The sequence below is a fragment of the Magnolia sinica genome, chromosome 7 (genome assembly GCF_029962835.1).
Source record: "Magnolia sinica isolate HGM2019 chromosome 7, MsV1, whole genome shotgun sequence".
NCBI lineage: Eukaryota > Viridiplantae > Streptophyta > Magnoliopsida > Magnoliales > Magnoliaceae > Magnolia > Magnolia sinica.
The window spans coordinates 67,960,065-67,968,403 of record NC_080579.1 but is presented as its reverse complement, the minus strand read 5'-3'; positions in this window follow the sequence as shown (position 1 = coordinate 67,968,403).

Here is an 8,339-nt window from a genome sequence, read left to right as displayed (position 1 = left end):
CCTTCGGGGTGTGGATTTGTTCTCTCCCTTTTTGTCAGTCATTTGCAAAGGTTAATGTAGCAGTTGATATTGACTAAAGTTAGAGAATATGGGAGAACCAAAATTCAAGGAGCATAAGCATAACAGATAGGTGTAAAAGAAGCATCTCAAGACAGAAACCATGTATCTCAAGTAGAGCAGTGAGATAAGCAAATACTATGGAGATAAAAATTAAGCATCACACACCATTAGGCAATATAAGCCAGATAAAATAGGGGATCTCAAAATATAAACAAGGCAGTAAATATGTGTGAATTATAACCGGCCATAATCCAAAGTATCCAAAAATATATACTGCTCAAGATTGGCAGTAGAGTGATATCCATCCAAAAAAAATCAAGCCCATCCATGGGCACCCAAAAACAACCACAAGTATCTAGCCCATCCATGGGCATATATATATCTAAAAACAAAAAACTTGTCAGACTATGTAGGTTAGTACGCCAACACACACACTCATGTGATCGTAGAGCATTTAAAAAGATACCCATGCCCATACATTGAGATGAGAGTAGGGTGTATGTGATGGCACACAGACTATCCATACTATGGCGGAGGTGCGGAGGAGGATGGTGCTATTTCGTCGCGTCTGCAGGTGATCAGATCCACCAATTGTTGCACCGTCTGCTGCACCCCATTCACCAGTCGTTCCAAGACAGTGAACCATGCATTCATAGACTCCTTTAGTTGGGTGACATCTCACTGTATTGCTCCAATCCTATCTTGATGAAGTTTGAACCTTTTTGCATGCGCAGGTTCAAATGAGGACGAAGCTTATTGGGGCTCAAGAGGGTCGCCCTTAGCCATTCTAGCGCCTTCAACTGGAGCATCGCCTACACCACCTTCTCCTTCTTCCTGAATTCCTTCCTCAGGTTGGTCTTCTGGAAATTTGTGAAACTTTAAGTCCATCCTTCGAATATTATTCTTGTTGAAGTGTTAAAGGGGAAGTTCAGGTCATTATTTGTTGGAAAACCAATCGCATTGCATACAGTGTGAATGATCCAAGGATAGGGCAAATGAACATCCCGAGACATATGAATTGCATATACTAGCTGTTGCACAATTAGGGTAGGAAGGCAGATTTTGATCCCTGTGGCTAAGGAATAGACTATCATGGTAATAAATCCAGTGAGGTCAGCACGATTGGTACCACGAGGATAGATGTTGGAGGCGAAGATGCCATGAAGAACCTGATACCATGGTTCCATGAATTTAGCTTTAAGCGCATTGCCTTGGTACCAGAGAATATCACAACCATGACAGAAATTTTGTAACCATGGACCAGGTTTCAACATTCTCAAGGTCCATGTCAGGGAGACCGACTGATGATAGAGTGAGCCCAAGGATGTTTGCAACTGCTACAGGAGTAATCTCTACATCATCACCATCAACAGAAACCATGATGGATAGAGGATCAGACACCGGCGAATGAAAGGAAGCAAAGAAATGGTAGGTCCGTTCATAGTGACAGGGACCCCCAAAATCGAGGAGAGGTAGCCACCCAATTTTGGCTAATAGGGGTTCTAGATTATAGGGATTTAAACATTCCCTATCTACCATCCTTTCAAGAACTAACTTTCGTCTAGTGTATTTGGCCAGCGCCGGATTCACCCGTGCTGGAGGAGGGGCTGGTGCTTCGGATTGGGACTCGCCATGTGATGTTTGCCGTGTTCACTGGTGAGTGGGAGTCCCATGTTCAGGAGCTCTTGCCCTTTCTCTTGGAGCAAGAACCTTTTTCCTAGAGGATCTTGAAGATTCTCCAAGACCAGATGATTTTCCTTTGTCCTTGCCCATTTGCCGATATTGATAGAGAAGGATTTGGAGATGAACTGACAGAACTTCTCTAGAAAAACAAGAATGCCCAAAAAGAGTAAGATGGAATCTTGATGAAAGGTGGGGAATGGAAGGGTATTACTGGATTTGAAGGACGTTTGGGACCCTCCGACGAAGCTTCGAGTAGACCAGCTGAGAAGAACGAGCAGGGAAGAAGGAAAAATGATCTTGAGAAGTGAAATGCCATTTTCCTGCTCGAGCGCCTTTTTATTGAGCGGCATACTTCGATATCATCAAACACTGTTTCGATGATATAGATGGACCTCATTCAATGATATCGAGGATGTCTTTGATAACATTCTCGATCATGTGACTTTTTCCATTCCAAAGAGGCGTCGATGATATCAATTTTTGGTCGATTGAGTCAAGAGTCCTCATGACTTATCAACAGACATATAGAAGGTGAGGATTTTTCATTTTTCAGTACTTCGACAAACCTTCATGTATAGTATAGTATATCTTTGAATCAGACAGTATACATAGTAAAATTTTGTACACGCATTGTACAAATCAAAATTATAAACATCAAGGTGTTTATATACAAAAAGATTGAGGTAGAAACCTTAGATATATCATTAGGAGTTCAGCAAAATTGCATCATTTCAACAGCTATCTAGATCTAGATAACCTGGACTTGTTTTTCCATGCTCAATATTTCTAGGCATATGAATTAGTTCTTCTTTTTCCTTTAATGACATAGCAATGGTTATTTGTGCGAAAACCCTTCATCACTGATTTTCCTGATGGGTTAAGGATTTCGCATTCCTATTTGTTGAATGTAACCACATGCTCATTATCACATATTTGAGAAATGCTCAGAAGATTATGCGTTAATCCTTTTATGCAAAAGGCATTCTCATTTTTGAGCAAACTTATTCCTTTTATAATTCCCTGTCCAATTACCTTAGTGGTGCTTCCGTCTCCCTAGGTAACTATTCCATCATTAAGATCTGAATAATTTGAAAGGAGAATTTATCACCTGTGACATGTCTTGAGCATCCGCTATCCAGATACCACTTAGTATCATTGCCTGTTATATGATTTGAGTGAGTAACAAGGCAATTTTTCTTTTCTTTTACTACCCATTTTGTGACAGGATTTATAACTTTGGTAGTTTCTTTAATCAAGTTAGGCAACTGAATCGTGTTTCCACATTCCTTTATTTTCTTATTTAATTCAGCCCCTTGATTTAATAATTCCTTCATTCTGTTAGTCATTCTAGGTGGTGATGGATGTGTATTTCTTCTATCCATATTCCTAGGTGGACTCCTAACATTTTGTATTGTTCCTCTAGTCGGTCTATATTTACCAGTATGATTTTGACTAGAATTATGTTGAGTCCATCTAGGTGACATGCATTCAAACTTATAATGACCAGAATCACCACATAAATGACAAACAGGAGTGGTTCTTGTTTTACTTCCTGAAGTAATAGATTTTTCAGCCATTGATGCTGCATTTTCAGTTTTTGTTTTAAATTTATCATATCCTAAGCCACTCTTGTCCTTTCCGAGTCTTCCCATACCTAAGAGTTTTTCTAATTTCTCACCACTCTGGGAAAACTTATAATTTAGCTTAGCAAGTTTTTTGGATTCTTCTAAATCAAACAGGAGTGTGTGATTTTCATTTTAAAGGAGCATGTTTTTATCTTTTAATAGCTCAACCCGTTTGTTTAGTTTTTCAGATTTGGATTTAAGGAAGATGTTGATTCTTTCTAGTCTATCATTATCTGAATGATATTGCTATATATCATTAATTAGAAGTGTATTAATTTTCAGAGTTTTATCCAGTTCTTTTTGTAGCAATTCCTTTTTTTTTTTAGATATTCCAAGCCTTTTAAGGATGTTGATGCTATGAATGTAGAGTTGATTATAAGTATCTTGTAATTTATCCTCTTCTTCTTCTTCCTTCTTAGTTTCCTCATTAGCTGATGGAAATGATTCAGTGGTTTGCGGTTCTTCATGGTTCTCAGTTTCGATAGGAATGATTGAAGCAGTAGAGACCATAAGAATTTTCAGAGATTTTTGGTCTCCATCGCTCTCTGAGTCGCTAGATTTTGAGTTTGACTCTTCCGTATCATCCCATGTGGCAGCTATTGCCTTTCCCTTAGTTTTTCTATTTGGGCATACAATAGACACATGTCCAAACTTTCGACAGGTATAACATTGTGGTTCCTTTGACTTTTTACTAGATTTACTTGTGAAATATTTGTTGTCCACCTGTCTTCCTCTAAATGAACGGCCCCGATTTTTCTGAACCGTTGAGCCAACAAAGCCACTTCTTCATCTTCGTTTTCTCTTTCACTTTCAATGTCCTCATTTTTTGTATTCTTTGAAGTTTTGAGGACAATAGTTTTGGATTTAGGGGTTTGTTTAAAGTGTAGTTCAAATGTTTGTAGGGAACCTACTAGTTCTTCTATTTCCATTTCATTTATGTTTCTACACTCTTCAATGGTTGTTACTTTAGGATTGAACCATTTCGGTAATGATCTTAGTATTTTCCTGCAAATTTTTGGGACTGGAACTTTCTCACCTAATCCACCCATGGAGTTGCAAATGATGTTTAGTTTTGTGAAAAACTCCATGAAGGTCTCATGCTCTTCCATTCTGAGACTTTCAAACTGTGATGTTAAGAGTTGTAGTTTGGATCTCTTCATAGTGCTTGTTCCCTCATGGGTTGTTTCCAACAAATCCCATGCTTCCTTAGCTGTCCCACACATACTGATTTGATTGAAAATGTCTTGGGACACAACATAGTAGATAGCATTCATAGCTTTAGCTTCAGATGTTTGTTTTTCTTTATCGAATGCTGTCCACATTTCTTTGGATTTTGGTTTGGTGATAGCTGTGCCATTTTCAAGTACTACTTGTTCGGTTGGTGGCACATATCCTCTTTCAACTATATCCCAAGCATCAGGATCCAAAGATCTCAGAAAGTAATGCATTCTATCTTTTCAGTATGCATAATTTGATCCATCAAATATTGGAGGTCTAGTGACTGATGAGCCCTCTCCTTTGGCCATATTACCAACTTCAGTCGAGATCACTCTTTAGGCGGTGAAGCACTTAAGAGAGACCCGCTCTGATACCAAATGAAATTGTGATAATGACCACTTTAGTTGAAGTGAGAATATGCCAATATGTCTTAGAGAGGGGTGAATAGGACTTTTTAATATTTTATGATTCTTTAAAATCTTATCAAACTAATCCTGAGAAAATATGAGTGTATCAGGATTTCTTCAGAGTAACTCCAATGGCTTCCAAGCCAAATAGAGGATCCAATCATAAAACTAATTGAAAGATAAATAAGATGCAAATCATAATTTATGATGGATGTGACTGTGTGTGAGGTGTGATCTCACATAATCAAATATGAAAGCATTTAAGGAAATCAAGAAGACAAATATCAATCTCAAACACAGTCATGTTTATAGTGGTTTGACTACTTGTCTACTCCACTTTCGGAGGATGCACTCAACCCTTAAGTGTACCGGATCTTACTAAAGGAGGTTTCATAATAGGTTCACCTCAAACCGGAGGTTTTAAATTAGGTTCACCTCTAACCAGTACAACCTACACTTAGGCTGACACACCGTGTCTATACGACACACTTTATGCTTCCATGAGCAAGGGTCAACACACAGCACCTGATATTAGGCCACACAGGCCAAGGGTCCACACAAGGAGCCTAATGGAGGTTTTAAACAAGTTCACCTCTAAGTAGTTTATGCTCTCCACAGAGCAAGGGTCAACGCAAAGTACCCCCATGTACACTCCTGCCAGAGGCCTCCTATGAGGACTTGCAAGGGGTGAGAAACACTTTAGACCCATTTCTACAGAAGGAATGATCACAAGGGTCCTCTGGACTCTAATGATTTACAGATAAGTAGATGAGCCCTATTCAGTGCGTTGTCAAAGATCTCCTCCTTTATTGAATAAGAATCTTCTGCTTCCTTGAACTGCAACTCAGAAGATGTACCAATACATGGTGACAGGTTGGGTCAAGGTTATGATGGAATCCTACTCTATTAAATATTTTCTTATAAGGGAGATAGAGTGATTCCAATCATCTATGCATTTAAGACATTCCAGCTTAATGATTTACCATTAAAGTGGTAGCTACAGGATCCTTGAATGTGGAAGTTCATTCCCCAATCCACTCTATTGAATGTCAATGATGAGGGTGGATTGGAGGATGAACTTCCATGAGAGAAAAGGCTTAGGGTATATGATCTAAGGTTAAACACTCAAAAGCACTCTCTATTTTCTCTATCCAACAACCAAGGGCAAGCTCTCATTAAACAGGTAAAAGGTTTCAACGGATATAAAACGGTCACATTTTTTATAGAGTTTGATATCATTGAGTAGGGTCGATATCATCGAGCGTATACTCTCGATAGCATCAACTGGTCGCTCGATAACACGAACTCAAATGTAAAAACACTTTTAAAACCTTTTTCCCGCTGGTCGAGGAAATTGAACCTGCGTTGATGTCATCGGATTTCGAACTCCGATTTCTTCGACACATGGTTCGATTCCTCGACATTTGAAAATGTGAGAGCAATTGCCTTTGAAATATTTCAGGTATAAGATATGATCGAGCATCACTCGATATCATCGAAATTTGAATATCGATGATATCGAGGGCAGTGTCGATTCATCGATAATTTTAAAGAATTTTCCTATAAACTTGCTGGACAGGTTGTGTCCACATTCTATGACATCGACCATGCCTCAATATGATCGATATTTGAATAATGATTTTATCGAGCGACCCTCGATCCAAGAGAAACAACCTGAAAAACTTGTTAGATAAATGTGTGTCCAATCCGATATCATCGAAGGGCTTCCAATATCATCAAATTTTGAATTCCAAGGATATCAAGGAGCTCCTCGATATATCAAAGATTACATGATTTACTTTAGCAGAACTTTGGAGACAACAGACCTAATGTCGATTTTATTGAGTCTACTCTGATGGACTCGAGATTCAAATTTTGATGATATCGAACCATATATCGATACATCGATAATTCCGTCCAGAGATCTTTATGGTTGGTGGACATCTTATGTCCTCATTTCGATAATATCGAGTGAGCTTCAAGGACATCGACAACACAGTTTGATTCCATCGATCCATGTATCGATAAATCGACAAAGGTAGAAAACCTAAAGATTTTTCCTAAAGTTTGGGAAAGTTTTCTAACCACAAAAACTTAGGGTGTTCTATTCAATTTTAAGGGATTTAAGTACCTGGTGTTTTTGGGACATGGGATGTGAGGCTAAGATTTACCTGTGGCGAGTTCTGACACACATCCAGTTGAGGCAAACACTTGATCAATCTTCCTATGGGGCTCCTCTGTCTAGCTGACTCAACGCTCATGCTAATTGACAAACCAGGGCACTTTCACCCCACACGCTTGCCAAGTGCATGGACGGCATGGCTATAGGTGCATCACGGTGGCACCTACACGGACGGTGCAGATGAAGCCCGTACAACATGGTCGGCTCCACGTCCCCAAATGTTTGGATGGTGGGTGTTAAAACACTTACATCAAGGTGGGTTCCACCATCCTAATCCAGCGGACGACGTGGATTAGACCCATACATCAACGGTGGGTCACACCCGTCCAAAATGTTGGACGATCTAGATAATATCCATACATCTGGTGGGTACCATGGAACTTGCTGACATCATTACATCAGCTAAATAGCTGATGTGAAGTACACTGGCTAATCAAATTCCCACGTCAGGTGGGTCCCACGTGGGGCCCACCACTATATTATATATTATATAAATGTGTATATATATATATATATATATATATATATATATATAAATTACCAAGCCTTGGATGTCCATTGACGGACGGACTGGATGAATTGCATCATCCAGGTGACCCCGTGATTAGGCCCTCCGTTGACATCATCACAGTAGGTAGGTGGGACCCACAGAGTTCACATTAATCCAGCAGTTACACAGCTGGCACGAGGCACACCAGCCAATTCGGTTCCACGCAGGTGGATCCCGTCCAGATGGACAAACAGTGTGTATAAAATCCACACATCAGGTGGGCCACACGTACCATCAACAACATAAAAAATAATAAAAAAATGAAGAGGGAAAAGAAGAGAGAGATCGGTCGTGGGAGGGACCCCGCCACTATGGGCCCCTCAATACATACATCAAATGGGTCCCACCACATGTGGGCCCTTAAATCATCAAATCTAAACAAAAATCACCCACCATTCGATCTTCTTGGTCTGATGGAATCCCTAGCTCCTGGGCTTCGACTTTGACAGAGGATGATGAAGTTTGGAGAGTTAAGATGAAAGATGTGGGGGTAGGAAGATGGGCCACACCAAGCTCTTCTCATGGAGTGGACGGTTGGGTTGCTTGGAGAATGAGAGAGAGAAAATGAGAGAGAGAGGTTGTAAGAGAGAGAGAGAGAGAGAGATGGGTGAGTG